A 12,534-nucleotide genomic window follows, 5' to 3' on the forward strand; every position below is an offset into this window, starting at 1 on the left:
GTATGATATATTGTGATTTGTCCCCCAGTGTTTAATTGAAGCATCTTACCTTCCACTTTTTTGCATACTTCAGTATGACGCCCTAAGTGCTACTGGTATGACCAGATGTGGGTCTCTCTGGAACCAACCAATCCGCACCCAACTGACGAGCCTCAACTAGGGTGAAACCAGTCTTGGGTTGCTTGTGTTCAGATTCAGAGAGCTACTCGTTTTGTGGTTCTGGCTGGAACGCTCCCATTGGAGCAAGATCAAGGCTGATTTACATAAGGCTGGGTCTAATCTGAGGAGGCATTGTGAGCAAAAAAATAATGGAATGGGATGCAGCCGGAGTAATTACCAGTAGCCGAGATTTATCCAAGAACCTCGCCAATTACTTTTATTTGTATATTTCAAAAATATTCACAGCAAAAACTTCCTTTCAATGGGAGAATTAATTTAGAAACAATGTTTTCTGCAGCAAAATACTTCTGCAAAAACATTTTGGCAAGAATTTTCACATGCCTGCCAAGTTTTGCAAAGGTTATTAAACTTTCACAAGCTTTGTAAACTGTTAAGTTTGAGAGTCAAAATTTAATTTCGAACACCCCACTACATAACAGCTATGGAATGAACAGCATTACACAAGGATGTCAAGAAAAAGGCAATTAAGGGTGAAAATGCAAAATTCTTGTTTACGGACTTTCCTGAATATTGACCTTCAATACCACTGCAAAAAACTCTTCTTCTTTTACCAAGAGGTCATTTCCAAATCTGGGAGGACTACCCCACATTTTGCTGAAATAGTACAGAGAGGAAGACAAAATCCCGCTCTCTAAAAGAAAGCCCAACAATGTGATACAGTGTCTTGTCCGGTGCATCGCAGTTTTTGCTTCACTCTGGTGATGTCAATGCTGAAGTTGTGCGCCAAGTGACGTATGTCACAGGGGCAAGGGTAGATGCAGTGGCACTGGGCTGATACCCTAATTATACACCACAATTAATGTAGTCTTTTAATATCAGCCCAGGGGGGATAACGGGTTCATTTACACTGCTTGCTTTGGGACCCATGACCCCTTTTTACAACACCATTAAGTTACTTTTAATATGTCCACTTGGGCAGGCACAGTAGGGACATTTTGCTATACATAAGGAAACTACTTTCTTTTGATATAACATCTTCATTTCCCTAAACTTTCTGGAGTCCAAGACTCCGTCTATGGCAATTTCATAGGGTTTGTAGGTATGATAGGAATGTATTAGTACACACATAAGGCAAACTTGCCTAGACAGCAGCAAAGATGGACAGAGTAGGAATGTAGGATTTGTGAACCAAAGCCATTGGGCCGAAAGCTCTTGTAACAAATGCGTTAGTAAGAAGTTTTTTTTTAGCACACCTTTTTTAATGAACTACATTTTTACGACTGCACGTAATGTGCAACCTAAAGTTAAAAAACAACCAATGCCCCGATCTCACCAGTGTGTTTTGTTTTTTGTGGGTCGGTCTTGTTGTGGGTCCGACTCCAGGACAGTTAGTCATCCATGCCTCATCTGTTGCCCGAGTCAGGGAAGGTGCGTGTTTTCTGCTTATGCCTCATGGGCGCCACTGCGTTTCAGGCATGGTGCTGCTTTTTTATTTTATTTTATCAAACCCCCTCATATCCTCACCCATAAACCCCTCCACACTCTTAGTCCTAAATAAACGCCCACACCCTCAGCCCTAAAAACCGCCCCTCACACCCTTATCCTTAAAACCGCCCTTTCCTTACCCCTAAAACCACCCCTCCTCTTAACCTTAAACCGCCCCTTCTCTTTACCTAAAAATGCCCTTTCCCTTAGCCCTACACACACCTTCCCTTAACCTAAACCCGCCCCTACCCGGAGGTGGGGGGGCACTAGAGAGCCCGAAGCAAATGGCTGCACTTTAGTGCTGCTCTGCTGGTCGAGCTGCACCTTAACCGCCATCCAGCGCTAACAAGATCATATCCTGGCCTCTCAACATGTGAGGAACGTATTGCTCACTTTAATATCTCCGTTCCAGATTCCTGTGAGCTATTCTCGGCAGAAGTCGGAATTGAACAAAATGGCGGCTCCAGTGGATTCCCTTCGCTGGGGCCCGCTCGCGGTGCTGTGGCTGCTGTTGTGGTCTTGACCTTGCTGTCTTGGGGGCTGTGACGCTGGAGGGCTGTGTCTGATCCGACTCCTGCATCGCCGGAGAACTCGCGGTAAGGGATTGCTACTGCATTACGCGCCCGCAGGTGACCTGCCCTGCCACGGATGGTGGATTGTGATGTGCGGCTGCCACGGCCTTGACATATGAGTGGCATAGCGGAGGAGGCGGTGTGTGGCCGGACTGCTTTAGCACTTTGCAGACGCCGGCACGAGCCCTGTGGGTGCCGCCTAGTGAGAGACTGCTGCGGTGTGCGCCAGTGCAATATCAAAGCCTATGTCGGAACGGCAATGGCCTAGACTGCCATCAACTAGAGCGACTGCCTGCAGGCACAGCCGTAACACCTAGTAGTGCCACTAATCCCTACTTACTGTGCTGTGCTGCCCTGCTGTGTGGACCCTGGCCCGGAGGCTGTGTGGCTGTTCGTGACTGGTGGAGTGGACATCGTGACGCTGTGCTGCGGCCTTACGTCCTCGTTGCCCGGGGTGGCGCGGTCTAAGGCACGGTGGCCTAATTGCGGGACGGCCTGCTGAACTCTCCAGTCACAGGGACTAAAAAAAACTAACACCGGCCTGCGATCGACGAGCCTGCATGCTGGCCACTGGTTCGTTGAGAAACGATTAAGTACAATATGCTATATTACACAGACAAGTGAGGCTAAAAGTGCTGAACGAGAGTTGCTGAGACATCACCAGACTGCCAGGACCGCTATGTGTGAGCTCCGGGCTCACAGGCAGCTAACCTAGATATTACAGAATCATGCGGGCTGGGTGCGACATTGCAGTGCATTGCTGTTCCGTCATATCGCATGACTACAACACCCGCTGAGCAAACACAAAATGGACTGAGGTAGTCAACGCTGACACACATGCGCTGTGACGGGATGTGAAGGTGAGGCTTGGTGCCCGTGTTTTGTGCTGAGTGGGGTCCTGTTCAACGGTTCAGGGACGGTCCGTCGCGGCTGTGTCAATGCTTGCCACCAGTATTTAGGCTGCGGAGGGTGGCGCACTGAGCTTTGAACGCAATGAATGCTCTGCACGGCGACTCGGAAATGATTGGGGGGCTACAGAACATAAACCTACCAACAGCCACCTGCATGGGTGCTCGTTCCGTGTGGGAGAGCGCAGTGCCTACTTGTATGACGGTGTGCCCCTCCAACTGACACGCCTTACATGCACAGAGTGCTGGCTGGCCGTTCTACCTCAAACGACGATACCTCAGCTATCACACGGGCGGATCCCTCCGCGTAGCGGCACCGAACCATGGGCAAGACAAACAAACAGCAGGCCAAACTAAACTTTGAGACCCGGAGGCTCACAAAATCTCAAACCCCGGCTGCCTCAGATACTGAACCCCAACTAGAGGCGGGCACCAGCAGCAAACTGGAGCGCATGATGCTCAGTATGCAACAAAGTCTGCAGTCCATTGACAACAAGATAGATAACCTTACTCTGCGGATGGATAATATGACAGCAAAACTCGATAAACACGGCTCGAGGATAACTGAAGCAGAACAACGCATCTCGGCGACTGAAGACCAGATGGAGGTTGTTGGTGCGTTGTGCTCTAGTATGGAAAAACTCTTAGTGGTGATTCAGGCAAAGAATGAAGATCTTGAAGCTCGCTCACGTCGTAATAATCTGCGGATTATAGGGGTGCCTGAGTCCACCAATACGGGTACAATGGAGCTATAAGTTGAGAATGGGGGCCGAACACTTTTCAAATGTGCTGGTTGTGGAACGTGCTCACAGATACCTAGCACCCAAACCCATGCCTGGTGCTCCGCCACGCCCCATTATTGCCAGGCTACTCAACTATCATGACCGTGATACAGAGCTTCGACTGGCCAGAGAAAAAGGGGCTACCACTTATGTGAGGCATGCAAGTTGCGTTGTTCTTTGACTTCACGGTAGACGTGCAGCAGGCACCATGAGAATTCCATCCTGTGAAAAAGAAACTGCAGGTATCTAAAATTCAATATGCAATGCTGTATCCCGCACGGTTACGAACACAACATGCAGGCAAGGCTCGAATTTTCATGACATCAAAAGAAGCCATGCAGTATGTGCGGCAGATTGAGCGGCAGGGATCATCACTGACGGCGGGAGACGACGCTTATGCAGAGGACTGAGCATGTGAGCTACATAGCGCTATGCGACTGGGGGCAGCACACAGAACACGAACTGATGCAACTAAAAGACTGGTTGCTGGCATTGCATTGTCTACTCGACATAGCTTATGATTACTGTGCTGCGGTAGCCGCACTCAACTGTTTCACTGACATGTTCATTACACATGTGGTATAAGGGATATATTGTTATTGGTCACACAGTGGTGATCAACCTGCAGTTTTCACAGTTGCATTACTCTCATGTTGGGTTGTATGCTATCAGTCAGAGTACCTGTGGATGGGGTGTTACAATCCCTACATGGACCCCCTTGTTACTATATGGGGGACTGACGGCTACTGTGGTGACCCCCCCCCCCCCCCGAGAGGGTATACACCACATTAGTTCAAGGTTACACTAGGGCATCACCTGAGGTGTTATTCTAAGACAAAGACATATTGTTGCATGTATGTGGTTTAGTTTTTCGGGAGGGGATTCTTAGCATAATTGGGATGCTGAAGTGGGTGGAGGTGATTGTTGGGGAACTATATACCTGTGGAACTGAGTTGGGCACACAGCATTGGTTGATATTGGTATATACAGGTTCAGGCAACACAATTCGACACTCTAGCATATTGGGCGGTGTATGGCATGGCAGGCGTTAAGACTAATGTAATCTCATGGTCAAAATCGTGAGTTACGCTGACGACACACAATTGGTCGTCTCCCTCTCCCAACTTGACGACCACCCAGACAAATTACCAAACTGTCTCACCGAAATTCACGGGTGGATGTGTGAATCGTCATTAAAACTCAATGGTTCCAAAACCGAGGTGATGCTCATGGGCAAACAATGGGCGACCATCCCCCCGGCAATCTGGCCAGACGTGTTCGGGGAAATCCCCTCCCCGAAACACGAAATCAAGACCCTCGGAGTCTGGCTAGAACCCGCTCTTTCAATGAAGACCCAAGCGGCTAAAACCGCCGGAATCTGTCTTGGGCTTCTGAGAACTGTTCGCAAAATTCTCCCCCTCCTACCACCCGTGTCCAGGAAACTAATAGTACAGGGCCTCGTATTGTCACGGCTAGATTACAGCAACTTGGTCTACCTAGGTGCGCCGGAAGCCACCTTAGCGAGACTGCAAAGAACCCAGAACGCTGCAGCCCGCCTAATTATGAGCGTACCTCCTAGAGTATCCGCTAAACCCGCCATCAAGGCGCTACACTGGCTGCCAGTCCGCCAAAGGGTGGAGTTTAAGGCCATGTGCACGGCCCACAAACTAATCAACGGATCGGGACCTGCGATCCTTAGGGGTCTGGTCACCCCCTACATTGCACCAAGGGCCCTACGGTCGGAGAACGAGCACCTGGCCAACATCCCTAAATTCAAAAGAGCACGCACTGGAGGCCGACGCTTCTCTGTTAAAGCGTCCACTGGTTGGAATTCTCTCCCACGCTCCCTCAGACTGGAACCCAACCACCTGACATTCAGGAAAAAACTTAAAACCCTTCTGTTCCCTAAATAAACCCCCCTCCTCTCTCCGCCTCAGCAGGACTCAATATTAACAGCGCGGGGATGCCTCCGGGTCACCAGGCGCTATACAAATTGCTAAATAAATAAATAAATAAATGTTAGAGGCCTCAATAACCCTAAGAAAGTGCGGCAAGTATTAGCCTATTTAGATCAACATAATGTCCAGGTGGCTCTGCTACAAGATACTCACCTTACTAAACACGCAGTGTCAGCAGTAGCCACTAGATGGGCGGGTGTGCAATTGGCCTCATCTTACTCCTCTTATGCGAGGGGTGTTATGATATTCATTTAAAGAGGTGTCCCCTTCGAACCCATGCATGTGGAGGAGGATGAATTGGGGCGATACATACTGGTGCAGGGTATGCTGTGCGGTACACGTGTGATCATTGCAAACATCTATGGACATAACACGGATGACCTGGTCTTTTATGAGACACTATGGGGTAAAATACACAAATTACCTCCATCTGCAATTATATGTGGGAGGGATTTTAATGTTGTATAGGTGCCGGAAGAAGATCGCTTGACCTCAGCAGAGCCCACGTTTAAAAAAGCAGTGCTCTCTGTAACTAATGGTATGATGGACTTGGGATTGCTGGACATTTGGAGACTGCGACACCCTGGTTTGAAAGAGGGCATGTGCCATTCGTACGTGCATCAATCCTGGTCACGCATTGACTTTTGGCTGGTCACGAGCGATGTAAATACATGGTCAACGAATGTCCAGCATTTACCTACAACCTTGTCAGGTCACTCCCCAGTTTTGCTCAGCATGTCCATACCCACGCACACTCCCTCGCAGTTTCAATGGCGGTTGCAGTCTTTCTCCTTACTCGATCCGGTTTTCTGCGAAGGCATTAGGAAAGCTATCTCAGACTACTTTTTACATAATAGAGGGTCAGCGCAGAGTGTGGGAACGATCTGGGAAGCATTCAAAGTGACCATACGAGGAGCATGTATAGGGCTACAAGCTGGGGTTCTTAAGTCACTGCGTGGCACCATAAGTAAGCTGGAACAAGAATTGGGATGCCTGGAATGCGAATATGAAACTACAGCAGATCCCACTACATTAGCAAATATTAGAACTAAGATTACAGAATATAATAAAGTGGCAGATCAGGAAATGCGTCACATATCGTGCAGGTGGAAAGCCCGATACTATGGTGAAGGGGGTAGGCCTGGGAAGGTGTTGGCTAGCTGAATTGCAGACCCATGGGGTAAGAATTATATAGTTAAAGCCATCACAGGGGACGACAATGTACACTATGATACACCCGGTATACTTAACACGTTCGTGCAGTATTACCAGACAATGTATGCACACAGACTGTCGGGAGGGGAGGCAGAAATAATGTAATATCTGGATGATATCGCGCTTGTGTAGCTCTCGCGCGGGCAGCAGGATTTTCTAATGCATCCAAAAACGCTTGATGAAACTCAGGACGCCATCGCCGCATTGCCGAATGGGAAGGCTACGGGTACAGATGGCTTGCCAGCTGAGTTTTATAAGGAATACATTGACATCTTGACCCCCTGTCTTCTTGAAATGTATATGGAAGCGTACAATGAGCAGCGTCTCCAGCCACTCTACGGGAAGCACTGATAATAGCATTGTTAAAGCCTGGCAAGGCGCCGGACAGTTGTGAATCGTTAGGCTCCCATACTGATGTTAAAATTTTGCCGAAAGTGCTGGCTAACCGCCTGTGTCTGCTCCTCCCTGTTATGGTTCTTCCTGATCAATCGGGGTTTGTGGCCGCTAGATCTACATCACGAAACTTACATACGTTATTTGCGGTGCTACATGTGCTGGAACCGAATTTGCCTGCAGTGGCGGTCCTATTGGACACTGCTAAGGCCTTTGATTCCATTTCCTGGACGTATATGTTCGCAATTTTACACTGCATGGGAGTGCCATTCATTTTTACAAACTGGGTTAAACTATTATACACGCACCCTGCAGCACGTGTAAGGGTCAATGGGCAGACGTCGGACACTTTCAAGATACAGTGCCCACTGTCGCCCTTATTATTTGCGGTGGTGTTAGAACCACTAGTGTGCATCTTACGACAATGATACGCCCAGGCAGCTCTGCGCTTTTATCAGCGACCTCTAGCAGTTTCCATGTACGCAGATGACATGGTGCTTTATGTACGAGATCCTGCAACCCATTTAGAACAACTTATCAGAGAATATATATGGTTTGAATGGTTCTCCGGACTTGGGATAAATTGGGCTAAATCAATTATCCTGCCCCTGACCACCAGCACTCAACAGATAGAGCTGGGCTACCCATTGGAATGGAGCGCAGACCCGGTGAAATACCTGGGGATATGGATTCATAGGGATTCGCAGGTGGTTGTTCAAACTAATTATGGAAAAGCCATCACACGGCTCGAATACCAAGTGACTAGATGGATAAAACTGCCGTTGTCACTTGCCAACAGGATAGCACTGATAAAAATGATTGTGCTTCCATGGTTTTTATATTTATTTATGAATATTCCTGTACGTCTAACGCACCCTTTCTTTGCTATGCTTCGCTCTTTGATAATCACACTTGCATGGGGAGGAAAAAACTGAGAGTTAAATGGGAAGTCTTAACACTCCCTTATGACATGGGTGGGTTCACTGCTCAGGACTGGCAGCTGTACTATCTCTGCACACAGGCGCATTATGCCTACTACTGGCAACAGGTGCCGGCCTACATCCCCCATGTTGCGGTAGAAGCAGGTGCAGTACATCCAATACCACTTAAAGCTATGATTGTAAACAAGCACACAGTATTTGAAAAGGGAGAGAGAGACTCAGTGCAATGCACGGCCAGCGCATGGCAGGAACTTGGGAGGGGAGCGCATAAATTGCCGCTTTACGCACCAAATATGCGACTCTTGCACCATGCTGCGATCTCAGTATCAGGGGACACTGGTGCACTTATAATTCTTAATGAGGTAGGAATGCAAACGATGGGTGATGTGTTTCCTGGGGGTCAGTTTGTGGAGGTCTCAGCGTTCCTCGAAGATAAAAAGAATGCTGCAATGCAAATATTTGTATACACCAGATTGCGCAACGCTTTGCGTATACTGTACCCACCATTTCCTGCAGAACCACCAACCCTGGAGGCACTGCAGCTCATCTACACCACTCCGTCGCGTTCCAAACTTATCACACAATTATATTGCACCTCACAGAAGGAGGGGACTGTCACGAGGGGGGGTGCTCACTGGACAAGTGGAATGCAACTCTCTCTGAACCACTGTCAGAAGAGGTCTGGAGGGACTGCTGTAGGTTGACAGGGCAACTAACAGCAAACGGCAATCTTAGATTGATACATTTTAAATATCTACATCAAAATGTATTATACACCTGCTCAGCTATATAAATACGGTCTACGTAAATCTGCCAGTTGTATAAGATGCAGTGCTCCGGTTGCAGATTTTCACCATTTAGCATGGTCATGTCCGAAGGTCGGCTCATTTTGGAGACAGGTCACGCATAGTCTGACACTGATGGTGGGAACACCAATAGCATGCACTCCACAACTATGCCTGTTGGGAAATGTTGCAGATAGTAAAGTCTCTATTAGAAAGCTGGTGGCTGTGGCACTTCTATTGGCTAAACGAAGAGTCTCTATACACTGGGGCGGTAGGCCCGCGCCGACACATAGACAATGGTTACAAGACATGGTATACTGTTGGGATCAACTCACCTGCTATGCTGAAGAACTACCTATTGCCTAAAAGCCTCGTGACATATGGGGCCCACTAACCTTTTACTTGCTTACTGTAAATGGTATTTGATGGCCTTTTTTGCACTGTGATTCTCTGCTCAACTCGATTTTATGCTTCATTGCTGTCGTACTGTTGCCTGTTCTTATAACAATCTTATGGAAAATTACTGTAATGTGCTGAATTTGATACCTGTGATCTATATGCCTACACAACTGCTAATGCCTTTTATGGTTGTCCTTGTTTTGAAAATTTATAAATAAAATTGAGGAAAAAAAAAACGCCCCTTCCCTTAACCTTAAACCACCCCTTTCCTTAGCCCTAAACCCGCCCTTTTGCTCAACCTAAACCCACCCCTTTCCTTAGCCTAAAACCGCCAGGGTTGTGCTATTGCATGTTTCGGCATTTAAGACGTGTTTTAATAACGCCGGTCTAAAGGCTTTCGTAATAAAGCCTTCATTAAAAAGCTTGCTTACCCAGATTAGAGGGGCATGGCTGGGCAATGAAATAGAGTGTAGAAATCTGAAGAATGGGAGGAGAAAGACCTCTTCACCTCCAGCTGAGACGGTAGGAGGGGCATGGAAGTCAACTATTAATGACAAATAGAGTGCATTGTCAAGAGAAAAGTAGAAGAAACTTGCCTGCTCCTTGGCAGAATATAGTACAGGGTCCGGGGAGCATACCATTCAAGAACATTTCTTTTATTTTTTGCAGCTGTCCTGTTCATGTTTGGCAATGGCATGGGTATGTTATGCTCTTGGCCTCCTGAGATGGTGAGTTTTTCTAACCGGTAACTTGGTGTGCTAATTGTTTATTTAATTGTATTTATAGAGTTTTATGTAGCACTGGCAGGACATGTGGGTATCAGAGCACTTTACATACATTGTCAAGGCAGTGTTAGAAAAATATTGATTACAGAATAAAAACGTATTGATCATTGAATCAGAATATTTTCTGGAGAGAAACAACACACACAATATAAAATTCGGGGAAGAGACTCCAGTTGTGTTCTAGGTGTCAGACCCCAAAGAGTTAAAGAGCTGATTGAGGAGAAGATCTTTTAATTGTCTTTTGAAACTTGTGAAGGAGGGGTTCATCCTGATAGATACTGGGAGGGAGTTCCAGATTTTGGGGGCATTACCCAAGAAAGAGCATGTTCGGGCTTTTTTAATGTCTTTCAGTTGTGAAAACCTAATCATATATTCTTATGTATTACAGTATAACTGCTTTACATATGTATGATCATGAGTTGTCGGCATCATATAAGCTATTACATTTGTATGGGTTCAGAGCTCACACTACCTTTAAATATGTTTGATAAACTCCATGGTTTTCGTACGCCCATAAGCTATGTTAGTTATTCAATGTTGTATATTTGCGCATTTCTGCAAAATGTGATCTCGCACTCAAATTAGTCCTCTGGAAGCTGGATTCTAGGAGAATAATTAGCTTTTTTATAGTATATATGAATGATATCTTTTCCTCATGGACATCCTATCCTTCCTTGGGAGAGACGTTCCTGACGAGTACTTTTTAGATAAGAATTTGCTGAAAGTGTCAAGTTTCTGTCACAAGATTAAGTTCCATAGACTCGTACGCGGACGGATTTGGTATCTTAGACTTAGTTTGAAAGAAAGCCTATAAAAACTGTTCTAACTTTTATGTATTTTATAAATATGGTCCAACAGACCAATATCTAGTGAGACCCATGGACAGTTGAAATGACAACTGTCTTTTAATTATTGTGCAGTACTGCTGCTAAGTAGCATTTTTTTCAAGTTAAGTTGGTGGCTTCCAGATGTGTTTTACTTTTAACACAGTTTATAAAGCAAGTCTTGAATGTGACAGGAGACAGCAAGGTCTACCAGTCGTTTGAGGTGGTCATTATGCTGACACAAATCTTTAGTCATTTTAATGAGTCTTCTGCATATTCAAAGTAGCAAATCTCAGATTCTGAACTCTTTAATTAAACAGAGGTTATATTCAGGTCACAGATTTCACAGGCTAACTTAAATATTCAAATATTAGCCACATATATGGTATTTATCTATAAGGTATTGAAAACACCTCACTCACAAGCCATTTCCCATTGAGAGCCTCACTCAACATTACAATATCAGCATCACCAAAATGAATGACCACCTGGTCGATGAATACCTCAGCAATAGGAAATACCAAATACTCCCTGCCTTACTAATACCATCCACGTTCTGGCTTTCAGAAAGCTACTTAAAACTTGGCTATTCTCTTTTCTTTTGTAGACTCTATATCCCGATCCTATTTCCTTGCATTACAGGTAGAGCCAAGAAGCCTTAAGGCATACGTCGTGCTTTACAAATCAAATCAAATTAATTCAAAGGACTATCATGCCATACACCAAGCACACAGATTCCATAATACAAAAAGGTCCTTCAGTTGCATCATTACAAAATAACAATATAACTTCCAAGCAAAGAAAAGTCACCTCCCCCACCCTAACATATATATGCAACACATATGTACATCCTTTAAGTTCAATAATAACAAGATACTGAAATGTAGTCAATGGCACCATGTCCACAAACCACCAATATATCACTTAATAATGCCAGCATCATACTTCTCAGACCTCTGCCCAAAACAACCCAGCAAGGACTGTGTCAAGGATCAAAAGATGATGCAGACTTACACTAGAAACAAATTTAGGCAACCCGCCAATCAGACACCAAGAGAGGTAAAATCCCAACTGTCTATTAGCTCCCAATAGCTCTCTGGAAAAAATAAACTATCAGAGATGTTAAACATGTCAAACAAATTGCACAAAATCTAACACTAGCCTAACTCAGAGAGAGCAGATTAGCCTGCCCTTGCAATATTCTTAAATTACCTACAGAAGCCTCATGTTACATCCTCTAATGTGTAGTCTAATCACACCTCCTATTTACCCTGCACATGGAATGACTTGGAAAAACAGGCAAGATATAGCCTTGCATCGCACTCCAATAGCACCAAACCTTAAGCCCCTCTAATCTTATTCCACTT

The 12,534-nt window shown here is 45.9% G+C and overlaps 1 protein-coding gene across 1 annotated transcript in view; it reads right to left on the reverse strand.

Moving 5' to 3' along the window:
- FGD3 (FYVE, RhoGEF and PH domain containing 3) overlaps positions 1-12,534 on the reverse strand; it is a 555,238-nt gene that overhangs the window by 249,817 nt on the left and 292,887 nt on the right. The window lies entirely within an intron of this gene.

Source organism: Triturus cristatus, chromosome 9 (genome assembly GCF_964204655.1).
Source record: "Triturus cristatus chromosome 9, aTriCri1.1, whole genome shotgun sequence".
NCBI classification, from domain to species: Eukaryota; Metazoa; Chordata; class Amphibia; order Caudata; family Salamandridae; genus Triturus; species Triturus cristatus.